Genomic DNA, 20,166 nt, shown 5'->3' on the forward strand with positions numbered 1-20,166 from the left:
AGCTTTAATTTTTGGTAAGATAAATAGTTACTAAACAAAACATGCTTGAGGTGATATGTAAGTTTTAAATTTATATTAAAAATTAATTGTAATTATCGATGAGGACGAATTTTAAGGCCCGCGATGTACTTTTCATTGTTTTATCTGAAAAGCTAACACTCTTGATTTTAAAAACAATATGAATTATCTAGTACACAAAAAACTAAAAATTTTCTGTTTTTAATATAATATAGAATATGTTTAAAAAATTTGATTAGTCTTTTTTTGCATTAAAAGCTAAAAAAAAAGTAAATTACTTAGTTTTTTAACGAGAGTTTTAGTGTTTTCGAAAACTTTTACAACATTTATTATAACTTAAATTTAAAATAAAGCTGAATAATAATTCTTACAATATAAATACTGTCTAAAAAAAACTTTTATGTTGTAACTTTGTTTTATATTGCAAGTTATAGTTTTGAAGGCGTTTAAAATTTAAACAAATATTGCTAATTTAGTAAAACACGTAGTGTTTTGAAATATACTATCATCATTTTATTTGTTGTTTATATAGCTCCAAGTTTTTAAGTATCTTTTTCTAACAGAATATATTATAAAAATAGAGTGCACAAGTTTTGTACAAATGAATGCAAGCATGTTGCACTGTCTGCAAATAAATTGAGATTAAATATTTATTAATTTTAAATTCTCAGTTGTTTTTTGTCACACCGGTTTATTAAGCAGTCTTAATGTTTCAACAGAACTTTATGTATGATGTTTGTAAAGTTCTATATTAAAAAAAAATTCAAACAACTTCTACATGAAAAGTACTTATTTATATATTCAGGAAATATTACTAATTAAATAAAAAGATTTTAAACATTTAGTTAAAAACCATCCTAAATTTTCTTAGTTTTAAGTTAATAGAAACAAGTCCAAAAAAAAATTGTAAAATTTCTTTATGATGTAAACATCCTTATATATTGGTTTTTAAAATCCTATTATATGGAAAAAGTTAACAGAATGTTCGTGTTAAAGTATTATAAGTTTAAGTCATACGATATGTTGTATGTAAAAACAAAACTCCTGGTATTAAAATATTCCCTTTAGTTAAATATTTGAATCTGTATATATCTTAAACATTCTCTTATATAAGAATGTTTATTTTTGATCTTTTATAATAAGATTAAAAATATCTCAGTTCAGTATATTGACAAAACTGTTTAAATTAATAACACTAGTGAAAATTCTTTAAATAAATCTTTAAATATAAAGTTGTTTAAGTTAAATGCTTTGTTTAATATAAAGTTAAATTTTCTAAAAAAGTACCTTATGTTTTTTTGTTACATTTTTGGTCTATAGAAAGGAAAGCTTATTTTTCAAATCAAAACAGTTCTTACAAATGTTATTACACATTTTTTTTTAATTTTTAGTTCTTTAAGGATTTACCTACCTGTTGCTTTGTAATTTTATACATTTATTTAACAGCAAGTAAGCTTATAAAATTCTTCAGAATTTAGTTTGTTTCGACTAACTTAAAAGTGGAAGAAAAAAAAAATTAACGTTAAATACTACACTTTAATAAAAACCAACTCAAAAAAGCATTAAATCCATATAAAAGGGTCAAAAGAACAAACTTATTATTAAAAAAATCATGTTTACTTATAACAGCAAATGGAATGATGAAGGAAATAATGAATTTGATGACTTTCCAAACTTTTTCTGTTTCACTTATTTTATAATGGTGACATGATTTACCCTCCAAGTCAAATTCATCATTTAAACTTTGATCTAAAACTGTTTTAAATTTTTAAAAGTTACTTTAAGATTTTAATAACAGAGTTTGATACTGAACAACAAATAAAAATCGAAACTAATTCTACTTGAAAATATGTTTTGTAATAGAATTCAAAAACTAGCATTTAAAATTTTAACCATTTTAAATACTGACTTAAAATGTTTTTTTCTTAGTCGAGCTAAATTTTACTTTTACAAATATCTTTTGCTAGTAACTAAGCTACATTTTGTTGTATATAAGTTCAAATACTAAAAAAACAAAGCATATTATAAGTAATATTTTCTCTTTAACTTTGTTAAGAATATACAGTAATCATAGTGTTTGAATTTTTGACAACATACTGTTTTTGTTTACATTAAAAAAACTAATTAGAAATTTTAATAAGTAAGTTTAGACTGTTTTATGTCTTTATTTAATGTGTCTAAAATATATTTTAAATAATATTTGATATAAATGTTTATATCAAATAAAATTTAGTTCTTCGAAATTGAACGTTGAAATATTTTCAAGTTTTATGAAAATAAAATATAGTTTACATACAAATTCAGAACTAGTTTTTCTAATTTTTTCTTGGGCCAAGTTCAATTTTTATATCGTCTAAGAATTAATATTTAATTAAAATTCAGCTTACCATCGTTGTAGTAATCATCGGTATTTGTAAAGTTTGGATAGTCTGTATGAAAAAAAACTACTTAGAACTCTCGGAGGACTAAGTACAAAGCATAACTTTATTAAAGGTGGCGCGTTCTAATTATAGTTTAATAAATTTCAAAACGATGAACTGCTGGTATTATTATAAATCTCGATTATAGATATAAACTAGTAGATTATTCTAACTTTAATCTTTTTAATTAGTGTGCGAAAGAGAGAAAACTACACATAAAACATGCTTTTTCAGACAAAAATACAAAAATTAGTTATTAAATTTTAAAATAAATTTTAGCTAACCTCTAGATTCTTCATACGAATATTCATAATTTTCATAAAATGTTTTGTTTTGTGAGTCACTAAATTGAAAAAAATCTATTTATATTTTGTTTTAATGTAAAACGTTTAAAGCTATGTTTATGTAAAACTAACAACTTATTTAGAAAAAGTTATAGAAGCTTAGCTAAAATTTACAAAAAAAAAGATCGTTAACTAAAGTCAAAGAAACAAAGAATTTTGAAGTTTTAAAAAAATATTAAACACTAATATTTTTATTCAAATTAATAGTTTTTGCACGCATAATAAGACTATTAATTCAAAATAAGCTTAAATGTCGATAAATTATTTAAGTTACAACTTAACAGTAAAAGTTTTTAAGTTACAGTAATTAAATTGATCGCCTATTTAAATAACTTAATGGAAATTACTTGTCCTTTTCTTATATTCATAACATGTATTTTGTTCATAAAACTAATAAAAAACTAGAAAGTCAAGTAACTTAACAATTAGATATCTTTTTAATAAAACTCTTTATATCTTTAGTTTACTAAATAAAAGGAAATACTCTATTCTTATGAACTTAATACAACCTTCGATGGTTTTCATAACCTTTACATATAAATCAGATTTTGATTTTGTATCATATTTTTGTAATATACTTTTTAAATTGTTCTAAAACTTTAAAAAAGAGCATATCTACTTACTAATCACCGATTTTTTTTATTTTGTTCAGTACATCAAACTCTGTATTTGCATCTGGAAATATTATATCACACAAAATAGTGTCTTGATCACGAACTTCAATTCTTGTACATAATATTTGAGGTAGAGTCATCAATATCGATATAATCCAAACAAAAACACAGATTAACTTCGTTCTTTTTCTTGTTCTTACCTGCTTATTACTTAATAATAAAAATAGTAGTTATATGTATTTGTTTCTATGAATTTTTAAATTAAATTCTTTTCTACTTAAAATTTAAAGTTTTAAACTAACTAAAAGTTTGCATACAATTTATTTTTACCTTTGTAACTCAACTTGATTTTTTTAGTGACATTTATGTAACATTTATGAAACATATATAAATTTTATTTATAGCAAATTATGTACAGTTTTTAGCATAAAGCGTTGTGATTTATATTATAAAATACTACAACTACTTTAGTCTGTTTACAAGCTTATAATAATAGTATGCATTAATATTTAAACTTAAAGAACCATTATAATTATTTTAGATTAAAGCGTTTTTCAATTCTAATTTTGAGTTATTTGCTGCTACTTGTTAAAGTATGAAAGTATTAGTGTATTTCTTTATGTTTGCTTAATAGTAATAAATGAAATTTAATAAAGTTTTAAAACTCTAAAACTTTTTTTACAGACGATCAAAATTATAATAGATATATTCCCTTTAACGATAAATAAAAATAAATGTTTTATCTTAAAAAATATATTAAGGAAATTATACTTTTTTTTGTTTTAATTTATGCTTTTTTATAAAATAAGATAAAAGGTTTACCTTTCTCCTTCATTTTAAAAAGTCATTATAGGTATTTTTTAAATTATTGCAAGAAAAAAAAAATCGGTTTAAATCGAGCTTTATTATACCAAACTATATTTTTTATGTTTTTTTTTACTCAAAATAGCATTCTAACTCCACTATAAAGAATAATAATAAAAAGGCATTAACTACTAACAATTGTATAAACACTTAAAAGTGAGTAGTTTGATGTATATTTTAACTGTAAGTATAACTCACATCACTGAAAAATAACTAACCACAAATTAACTTTATCTTCATTCTAATTAAAAATATAAAAAAATTGTTTACTATTTTTAAACTTTGATGAACTTAGAAAAAAAACAAATAATTTTTTTTTTTTTGAAAAAGGTTTTCCTCTAATAATTCGTTCATAGGATAACTCATTAAGTTTAACAAAACTTGATATGAAGTTAACTTCAAACGCTATTTCTTAACAACATGCTTCTTTGGTTATTTAATTAAAAAACTGAAAAGGACTGTGGAAAACAAAAAGTCAAAATATGAACTAATTTTTGTACATTTTGTTGGCTAGTTTACTTTTATTACTTATTAATTGATTATTTATAGTTCAAATTCAACTTTTTTTTTTGTATATTTGTACATACGTGGAATAACAAATTTACAATAAAAAACATGTTTTTTAATTTATTTAATTACAGTTTATGCGTACTCTTTAATCTTAAAAACTCTAAATGGGTTTAAACTAAAGATAAAAGGTAAGAAGTTTTGTTTATAAAATTCGTATCAAAGTTTAAAAGAAAGCAAATAAATAAATTGTTATTGTGTATAATAAGTAAATATTAAAACTATAATATAAATAATATTTGTATTATGTAACTTTTAGAAAAAGCGATAACAAAAAAACAGCTGTTAATATAAAAAAAAATAAATGTGTCTTTTTCAGGTTAATCGCGTAACTTTTTAATTCGTGTTTTAACATTTACGGTAGGCGTAATCAGAAATCATCTATATTGAAAGAATTTTCAAGAAAAAGTATTTTAAAACTTATTCAATGAATCATCAGAGTTTTCCTAAATCTACGTAAATTCAAAATTGACTGTTTATTACAATGACTATGATCTTAATATTTCTGCATGAATTTATTTCAAGACTAAAATGTCAATGCTGTTTCTTATCATAATGTACCTTATGAAACAATATTGCAATAGAAATGTTAGTTACATAATTATTTGTTCGTCAGTATTAATAGTTTATTTTTTAGATATTGTTATATGTTGTTTCTTTTAAAATGTTGCAAACAAATAATTAAATAAAATTCCAATTTTAGCTTTAAAATAAACTTAAATTGTAAAAAAAAGCATTTATAACGGCTTTTATTGTATTAATTTGCATAAGTATGTTTCTAGTTTAAAATTTAATTTTATACCAGAAAAAATACCATATCATACGATTGAAATATCTAATCCATATAAATAACCGTTTTATCATTATTTCTTAGTATTAAAAAGTTCAATGCTATTTCTAAGTAGTACTGTGCTAGTTAATTAACAAAAACAAAGTGCACTATTTTCAAATACTTTTAGCAAACCGTTTATAATGAATTTTTTTAAGAATTATACACTTTCGACTACGTAAAACTTTATAACTGGAATAATAATTACTAAACTTACATGTAAATAAATACATGTTATATATCTTAATACCAATATAGTTGTTTAATTTAAACTTTATTTTGTAAAACAATTAAACTTCTAACGAAAAAAAAACTTTTATTTTCTTAGTTGTTTTAATTATTAGTGAAGTTTTAATAACAGCCACTGCTCCGCAATAACTTTTTTATAGTTCACATATTTATAATAAGATGAAATAACTTTATTAAACTATATAAATATACAAATACTTATTACCTGCCGAGCTCTAGTAGTGTATGCCACAGCTATGTACCGGTCAATACTCATTGCTGTAAGAAAAAACACGCTTGCTGTATAATTAAGTGTTTGAAAAGTTCTTGCAGCTTTACATAACCCTTTAATAATAATAAAACGTTTTCAAAGATCTGCAGGTTGTTTTATAAAACAAGGAAAAAATGAGCTATAAAAACAAAAGCATTTGTATTTTGAATAATTGTTAAAGTTTTTTAATTGTAATGTGATAAAGTAAAAGTTAAAGTTTTATTCAAAAATTGCACGTAGTATATTGTTACAAAAGTGATAAAAGTATTAATCATCCATTTAATCTAATTTTTAGAAAAAGTTATGTTTTATTACCTGAACCGAATGTCCAACTATTGGTTAGTTTATACATTGCAAAAAACGGCAACATAAACAAAAACAAGCTATCTGTCAGAGTAAGTTGTAGAACGTACATTGAAGTAACTGTCTTTGCTGAAAGTTTGATAATTTCATTTAAATTTATTTAAATTTTAAAGTATGTACATAATTAACATTTAACATGCTCAAATAAAATCAATATAAAATTTTATTAACCATTTTATATACAAAAAATTTCTTTTTTAAATATTTAAAATAAAATATGATGAGCTTTATTTTTATGAATGGCTTGTTATATGTCTTGTTTATAGTAAATTTACCTATAAGAATATTATGATATTTTTTTAACAAAAACTTATTAAAAAATATTAAAAGTTTTATGTTCTTACAATGTTTCTTAGCATTATATTTTCCTGATCAAAAAATATAATTCTTTCAATAAATTTAAAACTTTTTGAAATGCTAGATTACTAACAAATCTAAATTAAGGGATTTCTATTTAGCATAAAATGCAATAAAATTTCGTCCTTATAATTGTAAAGGTCTACAAAGGTTAAAGAAATATTGTAAAAGTTTAGAAACATTATATTAAAATATTTTATAATCTATAGTTAATAAAGGCAACATAGCGCATACTATTTTTAACAATGCAACTGCTCAAATCAGCTGTTTTTTGAAAGGGAATAATTATTAAGGCCGGAATATGACACACTCGCTCTTAATACAGCTTGTTTTTATAATCAATACGAACGACTTTGTTGCAGCTAGAGTTTCCTCAAACAAAAAATTTGACATAAGTTGTCATTTTTTATAAAAATAAAAAAATAACCAAGGCAGAATTTCTAGAGGTTTTTATCAACCTATAACTGTTGTTTTCTTTTTATTGTGTCCAGGCCACGTGAGAAGTCAACTTAGCTTTTGTGGAAATTTTTTAAACTACACTTTACGTGTTTATTGATTATATATTTTAGGTGCCATACTAGTTTGAATTTTATTTTTATTGTACATAGGTTTCTTATTGAATTTATGCTTGATTAACTTGTTAAATTTGTCACTTTCAAACCTTTGTGTAGGAAATTTTAGATATTGTTTTATTCAAACTGATGTATCCAAAAACTTAAACTATAGTTTTACCAACATTTATAAAACTTTATGTTTATTAACTTATTTGAAATACAAAAACTGTTTTTATGTTGTCTAAGAACGTTTCAATGCTATCGCAATTTTTCAACAGAACTTATTTTTATTTAATCTAGTTATAAACCTGCCTAAAAGCTTACTGGTTATATTACTCTACTTATATCGGGAAGTTTATATATGACTATGTTTAGGAGTAGAAACTTTAGTTTCACCTTTTAGTCGTGAAAAATCAGATGTTTCTTGGTGAACTTTTTTTTTAACTAGTATTCTATTCATTTAAAATATTTTTTCAGTTGTTGAATTTATAAAAAAATAACTTTTAATTCTTCTTCCTAAACAAGTAGTTAAAAAGAACTTATAATAACTAATTCAACGCAACACGACAAAAACAATAAAAAACTATAAAAACAGTTTTTAAAAAAAGACTAGTATTTGTATTATGCGTCAAAGTAAAAACTATACTATAAAATACTGCATTAAACAAACTTCAATAAAAACCTTCAAAGAGTTATTTTCAGAAACAGTATTAGACAAGCTAATTACCATTTATCCTGTGATGAAAATAACTTAGTCTTTAAGTTTTATTAATTTAAAGATCTGGTTTATATCAACTAATTGGGGTGACAGGTAAAATATGCATGAAAAGTTAAATATGCATGAAGGGTCACTTTTGCACGAAGACATTTTTGCACGAAAATTAATTATTGAACAAGAGTGATTAATTAAATATCAAATATATATAGTAATTCTAATAATTAAATAAATTAAACAAAAAAAAAATAGTAACAAAAAAACCGACCTAGGGTAAGGGTTAGGGGTAACAGTGATGGTATAAAAAAAATTATAATAAAATACCGACAAAGGGTAAGGGTTAGAGCAACAGTAAAAGTAAATAAAAAAATAAAAATATATAAAATAATAATAAAACAAAACTACCGACCAAAAGTAAGAGCTAGGTATAATAGTGCTAGTGAAAAAAAACGTAATAAAAAACTAATAAAAGATTTTTTTTTGTGCAAAAGTGACCTTTCTTAAAAAGTGTCTACGTGCAAAAGTGACCCTTTGTGCAAAAGTTTCCCTTTGTGGATATTTGACACCTACCCATTTATTGGTATAGGTAAGCTTTAAACTCTTAAACACTAGTTTATTCGTGTAACTATTGAGTATAGAAAACTTAGCTATGTATAAGAGTTACTTATTGGATTTTATTGATTAATTTCAAAAGCTAGAAAAACTACTTAGAAAGCTTAAAAACAATTGTTCTGCAATGTAAATATTCTTGAATTATTTCTAAAAATTGTTTGTTAAAATTGGATTTATATATTTAGCTTCTAGAATCTAGATGTATCTAACTGTATTTGTGTTTTTCGTTATATCATACAAAGACTATTAAATAATAGTTACAAATAAAAATAATTGTACATAAAACATAAAAAAATATTTCAAAATATTCATTTAATAAAATATAGTTGTGTTAGGTTAATTTTTTTTCAATAGCCTTAAAATTTTCGTACTTTTTCTAAGTCTTGTTATAATTTTTCGTATAAACTAAAAGGCTTTAGGAATAAAAAACATCCAAATGATTTCATCGAATTGAGAATGTAAAATGTTTTTAATTAAAAAAACTAACAGGTTTCTTTTCCAGCAGTAATAATGAAAAACACTACCATGTTAGCGATAATTCCAACAACAGAGATAATGAAGTAAACTACAGCGAGTGAAACATCAATCGGTTTAGGATGGTATGTCGAATTCGTATCGTTCATCTCTTCCAAAAATTCATACATTTTTAACTTTAAACTACTTTAAGTTAGCAATCGGTAAAGATTTAAAATATATCTAATGATTTGAATTTATAAATAGATTGTTTAAAAAAAAATCATAAGTTTTCATTTTATGTTAAAGAAGATTTCTGAAGTTTTATTCCGCTCTAAATTTAGTTTATATGTTTGTTTTTTTACCGTTGATTCAAATTTTTATCATTATTAATCACTTGCAACTGATGAAATCATTTAACTGTTAACGTTATATTGACCTCGAGGATATAGTTATTAGTTATAAGATGTATAAGTCCAATTTGATAAAAAACTTAAATATCTAAAACTATAAAACTTTTACACTTGTTTCGAAATTTGCATTTTTAATCTTCTCTTTTACATTTTATACATTCTTCTTTTTTTATATCGTATACATTGAGTGGTTAGAAAATCTTTTTACATTAAAACCGTAAACATTTAATTACATTTGCTTTTAATTATTAAAATTCATTTTTTATCTTAACTAATTTATCCAAAAATTTTAGATTAAACTATTTTTACACATTCATACCATTATGTTACTACAATATGTCAACACAAACTGAGGATTCTAAGGAATTGTAAAATAAAACATTATTTTTGTACAGTGCATCTTTTTACTTGACTTTGTAACTCTCTCATCTTACAACTCAAAACTACAAGACTGCGGCGGAAGAATGGAATGAAAAACGGTATTTTACAATACTAGTTCATATGGTTAAAATTTTGTCTGTGTATAATCTTTATCGTTATACTGTTGTGTTTCTGTGGTGTTTTAAACAACAAAAAGCTTGCTATACACCTGTACTAAATAAATATTACCTGTTTTGTGTCCTTTTCTATGGGACTTTATCTCTGTAATACTTAAAAAAAATTACTCCTAGAAACTTGTTTAAACTTTTTATTTTTTCGATATATATTTGTAGCATGACAACGCTTTCATATCTATGAAAATTTAGCTTGATATCATTAGGATATGTTCAAAAAATCAAAGAAGATAACTTAGAAAAAAAAATTAAAGTATAGCAAAACTGGTTACTAATACAAAAAAAATATACGAAAAATGCTATCACTAAAGACCTATAGAAATTAATGAAATTGATTATTTTTTCAATTTTAACTCCACCAAAAATGTTTTTTTATCAATAGTTTTTCTTTATAAACTTAGTTAATTGTATCTAAAGGTACAATGTTCAGTATCTCTAAGAATTTTTATAAGCAATTTAGAATAAAGTTAAGTTTGAATATTAAAAATATTTGTTAATCGAAATTTTTATTAAAAGTTTATTGTATGTTTATAGTTTAGCTTTAATTGCATCTAAGTGGACACGGTAGTTTTTAACGTAATTAAGTATTTGTATTTATCTTTAATATAGATAAAGTTTAAAGCTTTGTTTTAAACATTCTTTCATTGAAATATATTTTATTCAACAGTTGTCAACTTAAGCTTACGCCGTTTCATCAAAAAGGGTCTTCAAAGCGTTTTTAAGTGACAAATCAATGTTTCAAATTATGATTTTTCTAGGTAAAACGGCGTTTTGAGCATTTTATATACATTTGGCATTTTACTTCGTATAGTTTTATAACATATTTAAACTTTAATTTATAATTTTAATAATTTTTGTAAACAATTATTTTTTTATGTAATATAACGACAATATTTATAAACATAAACTTAGTTGTACTAGTTTTGTGTTTTCTTTAATCTTATTTATTTTTTTTACATTTAGGTAATGTAATAATTTTATTTAAGAAACGTATTTTAGTTTAAACTTGTAAAATGTTTTTTTTTTAATTTATGAGTTGCATAATTTTTTTTCTAAAAGAACACTATAATACTTTACAGTAGTAAAAAAGGTCTATTATTTCTTTAACTGCATTTAAAATCATATTGAATTCCTATATAATTTTACCGATGTTTCATAACGAAAGTTCTATTAATATTTAAAATTTGTTAACAAGTGGTAGCTACATACATTTTGAAATAAAAAATCTGTAAAATTTTGTTCATCGATTATTATGAAAACGAACTGTTCTTAATTTTCTTGTTTTAAAAAAAAGCATTAAAACATAAAAACAGGTTGTTGGAATTTTGAAAGCAGTACCTGCTTGTACAAATCAAGGTCAAATACAACTTAACTTTAGATGTCACTCTTGTAGTGAGTGCATTGCTAAAACCTGACTAATGTTAAAAAAACAGTCTTTTTATATCTAATTTTAAAAAATTATACATTGTGAAGGTTTGTAAATAAAAAGCACATTTTGATAATCTAAAATAGTACACTTACTTTAAATTCACTGATTAATTAAAGAGAGGAAGTTTATACTACGTTCGTGCTTTTGAGTTTTTAGAACTATTAAAAGAAAACATGTTATTATCAATTTGTTTAAGTACTAAAGTTTCTAAAGTACGTTAAATTTAGTTTGTAGTTACTTTAATATTCTGTAATTGTTTTTAGTTACAAAAGTTAAAAAATCAATCATTCTGTTGTTTTACGAATTTAATTGAGAATAAAATAGTTTAGATAAAATCCATTATAATGTAATTAAATTATAAAAAAGTATCAAAAAACTTGTACGTTTATGAAATATACTTTTAATCAGAGGTAATCATGTTTAACATCAATAAAAACAGGAAAGTAGCATGTAATGTGCAGAAATGTTTCATTTGGCTTACAAGTAACATGCATGTAGATTTGTTGTAAATTTTCGCATTAATCGATCGACCACCCCGCATTTAACTTATGTTTCCAATTTTTTTTATTTCTGACTATTTAATGTTTCAGCAATATAACAGTAAAACGTTTGCGTTGGTAAATTATTGATTCAACGTAATTATGATGTCTTTTTATTTATTAATTTTAAGTATAAGTTTATCATTACATTAGTTTTTGTTTTAGGATGAATAAAAAAATACATTTCTTATGCAGTTATACAAATTGTTGTTAAACAATTCAAAAATGCTTTAAATATTTTATAAAAGCAATCTATTACTACAATATGTTAAGATTATTTCTCTTTTAGTATTAAAAAATAACGAAAAATGTTTATAATCAGCAGTTTAACTGTTATACAACTTATATAATTCTGAATAAAAATAATGTTATCCAAGTTGAAATTTAGGGTACGAATTCTTATGGCTATGAATTTAAAAAATTTATTGCAAATTAAAGTAGTAAAGATTTACTCTACTACATTATGCTTAAGTTCTATTGATTTCTGCAGAATGCTTGCAAATATAAAAATGTTACTTATTGCTCATATATTCAAGTCTAAAATGTTTAAAATACAAACACATTTACAATTCTTGATGTGCTATAAATTTTGTTAATGTTATTTGACTTATGATACTTTTGACAAGTATACACGTTTCAATACGTATGACCATATGCCAATTTTACAAAATGTCAAGCTGATTTATTGAGCTTACTAGCTTGTTTTAAATAAGCTAAGAAAAATATCTTAGACTCACTTAGACTTAGACTTCAATATGTTTATAGTAACATCAAAAAACGTCTTTTTATTGATTAAATAATTATAACAGCTTTTAGTCATTCTAAGGTTAAACAAAGATGTTTGAAAAGAACTGTTCAAAGTAACAAAATTAAAAAGTTCAACTTTGTACATTGTTTTTTTTTTTTACACGAAAAAGTTTTTGTTTTCTTTTTAGAAAACTATTAATATTTATTTTTTTGTTTTCTGTAAATCATAGAAGAAAATTGAGATCTAGTTGAAAATTTGTAACTTATCCAGATTTTTTAAAGCAACTTTATATGGTAAAAAATCTAGTAACGATAAGAAATAGAAGTAAAAATAGTGTTATAAAGTTTTCAATAGGCTAGACTCTGTCGCTGTGGATGAGTTTTGAAGTTATGAAAAAAAGAGCAATAATGTTAACAATCTAGACCAGAAACAAAGTCTAAAGTTGTACACAAAAAAAAACATCTTTTTTTTACGGGGTCCTTAAACTAAATTTTTGAGCATTATTTTTTGTTCTACAAACAATTTAAAGAAATAGTTAAAAATAAATTAAAACAGAATGTTTTTTTTTTAAGATATAGAACTTTCAAAATTAAGATATGATCTAAATAGGTTAATAACAATGTATCTAAATCAGTTTAAACTTTGTTCAACATTTGTTTCTATTGTTTAGAACTAAGGAGAAAACTTGAAAAATTTAAAAACAATAAGAAAAGGCGTACTTTATCAATATGAGCTGTTTAAAAGTGTTTATAAATAAATTAAATTATGAGCTAACAGGTTATTTTCTTTTCACTTATGAACTATATGCTCTACGTTGCAGGGGCGTGGCGTGGGAAAGGACACTGGAGCATGCGTGCTTCCTAAAAAAAAAAAGAAGAAAATGTATAGTCTGCATGTAGACTACAACAATAAATATATACATTAAACCAACGCGTCTATTTTATTAACGACAATTGTTTGGACGACAAAAAATTATTGTCTTTAAATTACGATAAAACAGTGATACAGTGACAGCAGCATCTCCTTGAATATTACATATATTACACAAAATTACTCTTGAGTAAAATAAAGTGAACTGCTATAAATAGAAAAGATTGCTTGTTAGTTTGAGAAAGTTAGGTACTAATATTACAAAATTAAGTTTAATTTTAAGAAAGTTAAAGCAAGATGAACTTAAAGATATTGCATAGTTTTATATGTTAGTCAAATACAATTGATTAATAAAACTTGTCAAAAAATCATATTAAATGACAAATGTGAAACTGGCAAGTTTGAAATGCAAGACTTAATGACAAAAATTATATATATAAAAAGAATAACTATAAAAAATATTAACAAATTTATATTTAACGAATTAATAAAAAACAACAACTTTTATCTTTTAAAAATATTCCATTGCAAGTAACTTGGAAAACAATACCAAATTTATTATAGTCTAATATCGATTTTTTTATAATTAGCTTAATAATTTTTAAGATAAATAACAAAACTTAAAATTTAATCAGACAAAGCATAAAAAAAACTGTAAGTGGTAATATCAAGTTAAAGAAATTATTATCTAAAACATGCAATTATCAGTAGTTAAAGTAGTTAGAAGGAAAAATTTAAGTTCATCTTACACAAAAACTAAAAAGCTTAAATTTTTATCTTTGTAATGAAAATCCATCCTTTTTTCTTTTTGTTTATAAATAAGTAGATAACTACCTCATTATAACCTTAACAGTTTTTAATCAAGTCTCGACCAATTGAAATAACACTTAGGGAGTTTAATCTAGACTGACTAATGGTATTTGGTAAATATTTTTTTTGTTATCTTCAAAGAGAAAATGTCCTTTCAGCTACAGTTGAACACATAAGTATAGTTATAAGAACTTCTATTATTCTTAAGTTATAACAGTGTTTTTACTAATCCTCCTTTGTGCATTTCTGGTAGATTGTAAAACACCATTAACTCTTCTGTAGTTTTATATTAGTACTATAACACGATAAAAATTGTTCACTGCTTGAATAATGTCACAAGGATCACATTTTGAATAAAAAGAAAATAAATTATCTATAAACAACTGGAATATTCTTAAGTATCCTAAATAAGTAAATATTTCTGCAACATTTACTTTTACACTGTCACAAGCTTCTTTTGCGGAAAAAGAGGGGTATATTTTTGCTTGATGTGTAGATTGAGTTACGAACTCTATTGAAAGCATAATGAAAAGTTTTAAAATGTTCTTAAACTTTTTGCACAGTTAAATAAATTACTTGCATTACATTACATTACACAGAACATCTACTTCAGGCACAAGCTTAGAAAAAAATTCAACCAAAAATTGAATATTTCATTATTTCATAGTCTTATGCAGTTTTCTCCAGCAGCTGCTGTGGAAAATCTGTAATGGTCACTGTTACTAACAATAAATTCAAATCCTGTGAGTAAGTCACTTTTTCTCGCTGCACCTTTGCAAACAGTTTTGGAGTTGTTACTCCATCTAGTTTTGCATCCAAAAGGATTTACTCACTTTAACTGCACATCTTTTTTCTCGTGACTTAGAAAAAAAGTAGGAATCTGATCCAACTTAGCAGAAAAATGTTTGCCTCTTTGTTACTATCTTTGCAAAACACTTTCCTAAGTCATCATGAGCTTTTTTAAATCCTTAAAAAAAGTATTTCTATTATTAAAAACTTGAAAAAAATTGAGTTGCGTAACAAAATTGGTTTTTAAATAACAAAAACTGCAACGAAGATAACTATACCTTATTCAAACTGTATGAAAAAAAAACTGACCTGAAGCTTGAGATAATATTAAATCTTTCTTGAGATTAAAAAAAAAACTATCCATATCAGTCTGAGTTTAAAAAACCTCAAAATATCCTGTGCTGTACTGAGTCATACTAAAGCTTCCAAAAACTTCATAATTTTCTGAGTTATCCTGAGTGTCCTTAGAATCCTGAGTATGTGCCAAGCCTGATATATAGCCAATTTTCTAAAAGTTATTGATACAAAACAAATTGTATAAAAGTTATATTAAAAAAAAAATCAGAATTTATATAAATGTACAAAAAATCTAACTTTTTCTTTATCTTAAAAGCAACTTATTTTAAATCTTTAGGGAATAGTTTTTTTTAACTTGTAAAAACTAGATTCAAAAGGAAATTATCTAAACAAACATAAACCCTTAAATTATGTATTTCAAAAAAATATCAAGTATAAACAACGGTTGTTTTTAAAAGAACAAAGTTTAAGTTTTACGATAAAAATAGTCAACTGGTAATTTTTTTTTGGTACTTTTATCTGTTATGTGAGAAAAAATATTCATATATATATAAGTATATAAGTTATGTTATAAACAATAAAAAATTAAAGTTTGTTCTTTTTTAATAACCTTATTTACTGTTGAAATTTTAAGATTATTTTTTGGTTTACTCATATGTTATTGATAATTTTTGTTTAACGACAACAAAAAGCGCTCAAAGCAATTGATCCCAGGACCTAGTGTACAAAAAAAGTCTTCGATTATTTAGTCGTACGCTACTTGGGTACTGTTAAACGTCCTAGCTTGAGTTCAATTTGTATTGATTTATAAATTCTTAGGTTTATCGTTATTATTTTTGCTAATAATTTAAAAGATATTTTAAAACTAAAAATAGTTGTTAAACTTTTATGATTTCATCAATTGCTTTTTTTAAATGCACGACACGGTATTTAGTTTAAAACTATAAATTTACTGCAATAAAATTTTATGGTTGTTGATTTTTAATCTTTTTATTTTAGGTGGAAAAAATCTTAAAACCCATTTTTAAGCAGGTATATACAATTTAATTGATTAACAAGTTGATAACTACACTAGCTAAATACTAGTACTAGTCAATAAATTTATTACCTAGTGTTAGGAAAAACTCATTTTGTTATTAAGTCTAAATGGAAAATAAATATCTCACTGAAAAGTATTTAAATTGTGAGGTTTGATTTTAATTAGATTATCTATCAAAAAAGGATATAAACAGTGTTTTTTTATTTGCCTACTGTACTCCATTTATTGTTATTTATATTTATTTTAGTACTCTTAATAAAACTTTTCAAATACCTAATTGAAAAAGTTGATTATAATTTTTTTTCTTTTTTGGAAACATCGCTTATCAATAATTTTTTTAGTTTTAAAAGGATTTAAAGTTATATTAATTGTATTAAGATTTTGTTGTTGATAGATTCTTATAATACCCCTAAAACTTTTAATTTTAAACTTTGTTTTGTGATATCTGGGTATTAAATCTTAAAAAAAAAACTAAGTAGAAAAATAATTGCGAATAAACGCTTTTAAATAAGACTTATATTTTAAATTTTTGTCTTACTAGCCGAAAACTAACTTTAATTTTATCTCTCAGAACGAGTCTAAGATGTACCAAAAATACTGTGCAGAAACTCCAGAAAAATCTAAAATGTAGTTTCCTCCCGGATGGAAGTTGAAGTTGACAACCAACAAATTTGGCAAGAAAGTCGCGCATTACTACCCGCCGTATGGTTCACCTCTTACTTGCATGCGGCAGCTCATAGTCAAGTTTCCCGCCAAAAATTTCCATAATTTCAACCAGCTAACTGGTAAGTTTGAAAAGGGCCAAAGAAACTACGTCTACGAAAAAAAAAAGAAGTGGCTGCCTAAGTGGCAAAACAAAGTGGCTGTTTCAAAATCGCAGCAAAGCATTAGAAGGTTCAGCATAGGGCGAAAATCACCTGAGCGTTCGAAAAAGACTAAACGCAAAACGATCCTTTCCAAGATTTTCAGCTCCGAACCTGTCTACCTCAACTCGATCATCTGCCGCTTTTTCGGCTTCGAGTTTTCGGAGGAGCTGTTCGGAAAAAACGAAGAATTCCTCCAGCTCATATGCGACCTGATCCCCTCGTCCTCCGAACAGTGGGCGTGGGTGTGGAGGAAGGACGAGAACTTCACCCAGGACGAACACTGGATGAGGTGGCAGTTTTTCAAGGGAATTTGGGAGGACGAGCTGTTCTTCCGTCACGTGGGTCCGATATACGCTCATGAGGAGTCCTACGATGACTTGCTGAGGGAAGCAGAGCTAAAGGAAAGAATGGAGAGCCTTTTAAAAAGAATTTGATTAGATTTTATAAGCTCAGTATACTTTTTTATATGTTAGATTAAGTTTTCACTGTGTATAACTTTGAAAAATTACAAAGAACTGAAACATTTATAAATTGTTGTTTTTTTTCATGTCTACTGCCATCTATATATTTATTGAGAATAAAAAAGATGTTGTTGTTTTACAGCTAATTTTTTGTAATTGTATATAAATTACTTAACTACTATGAATGAGCAGTTTAAATCGTTCTCACCAACATAGATAAAGTTGTTATAGAATTTAGATGTTTTTAGTAAACCAATAATGTTTAACAGCTAATAGTAATACAAAAAACTGACTTAGTCCCGACTGAACGTTGCAGCAGATTTTTATACTCATTGTGCCTCATTTAAAACTATTTGTATGAATTTGATTTAATTTTTTTTGTGTCCAGTTTAAGTAAGCGGTTAAGGCTATAAAACCCAACATTGCACCATAAACAGTATAAAAACATTAATAACAAATATTGTTGCTCGTATTTATTTAGGTAATAATTTTAAATGTATATATTTATTAATTTAGTAGCAAAACTAAACAAATATTTAAACAACTTGTTAAAATTTTGTTTACTTGAAACAATACAAATTGACTTAATAAAAAAAAACAGTATAATTTCATTCGTTACTGACAAAGTACACTTTATCTCTGCTCTGCCCTTCCTAAAAACTTTAAGTTTATTTAATAGTTCATCAGTCTACATAAGCTGTTTGTTTAGAAGGAACACCACGTTGCATAACAAATAAAAAACTATGTTATAAAACTCAAACAAAAAGTTCTTTGAAAGAATAAATAAACTACCACAAATATTTTTTTTCAATTATTTCGAATAAAGCGAATTTACAAAGAGCTAATATTTTTTCTATCAAAAGCAATTCAGTTTAAGGTTAAACAGTATTAATTAAGTATGAAGAGTCTTTTAAAAAGAATAATACACTATAAAGTTAAGAAACAAAAAAATATATATCAAATTCATAAGAAGTAAAATAAAAATATATGTTTTAAGATATGGAATATAATTAGTGTATAAATAATATAAAAGAGCGTATCTATTAATTTATTATAATTTTTTCGCTGAATTGTTTTTTGATATAGAAAATTATAAGGTAATTTCTAAAGTTTAACGAGACAGCTAAATAAAATTGTAGAACAATAAATTTTTAAATCTATTAAATATTAAATGAAGTAAATAAATAAACAAATCTCTAGTACTTGTTTTATTGTTAAGTATAGTTCTTCTTTAAAAGTAGAGCCTACGAAGGATGTTTTCTAATTCATGCTACCTGCTAGCAGTGGCGTAGCGTGGTGTTTTGGTCAGGGGGTGCGCAAATTTTTTTCTCAAAAAATCCTCTAAATTAAAATTTTTGTAATTAGCTATAAAAAACTTTTTATATGTAATATAATTGAAATAAATTTATTAAGTAAAGTAAGTTTGTTAACTGTTTAAAAAAATATTTATATATTACAAAATTAAACAATTGGATAAAAGTATAAATTTTATTAGAATTACTTATACTTGCAAAAGTGTAAACTTACTAAATAAAAATTGTTTTTATTACTTATAGTAAACTTTATATCTTTATAAATTAATATATTCAATAAAACGAAAGTATCTGTTTTATTTACGAAAAAAACATCAATCTCTTTAATTTACAATACAACAGTAATAACAACACCTCATTGCTGATAATTTTAACAAAGTTACACAGAACTTAAAATAGACCACCTTTATAACTGTTATTACAGTTTATTACAACTTTGTAAAATAGTTAAAAGTATACTTTTTAAATTTAATTCATTTGATTGTGTTTGTTTAAAATAAAAATCACAAACAAAGTTTATTTCTCATAGGCCGACACGCTTATCTTGTATGTTTACAAAAATAAAGTTCAGAAAACTAGCAGTAGTCTTAACAATGTAGCATAAAAAAAAATTTAAAATTGTTTAATTTTTCTTTAAGCGTGACGTATTTTTGTAAACTTTTTGTAGAAAAATAATCTGCCATAAGGTTATATTACAGCGGTGCGCTATATTAATTGCGTACTTTTTGAGTCTAAATTCTTATGAAGTTAATGAACTTATAAAATTTTTCCTTATGGAGTTTTTCATCAACATCGGTGCGCATTTGCAATTACGCTTCGAATCAGTATA

The sequence above is a fragment of the Thalia democratica genome, chromosome 7 (assembly GCF_965202585.1).
Source record: "Thalia democratica chromosome 7, ktThaDemo2.hap1.1, whole genome shotgun sequence".
In the NCBI taxonomy this organism is placed as follows: Eukaryota; Metazoa; Chordata; class Thaliacea; order Salpida; family Salpidae; genus Thalia; species Thalia democratica.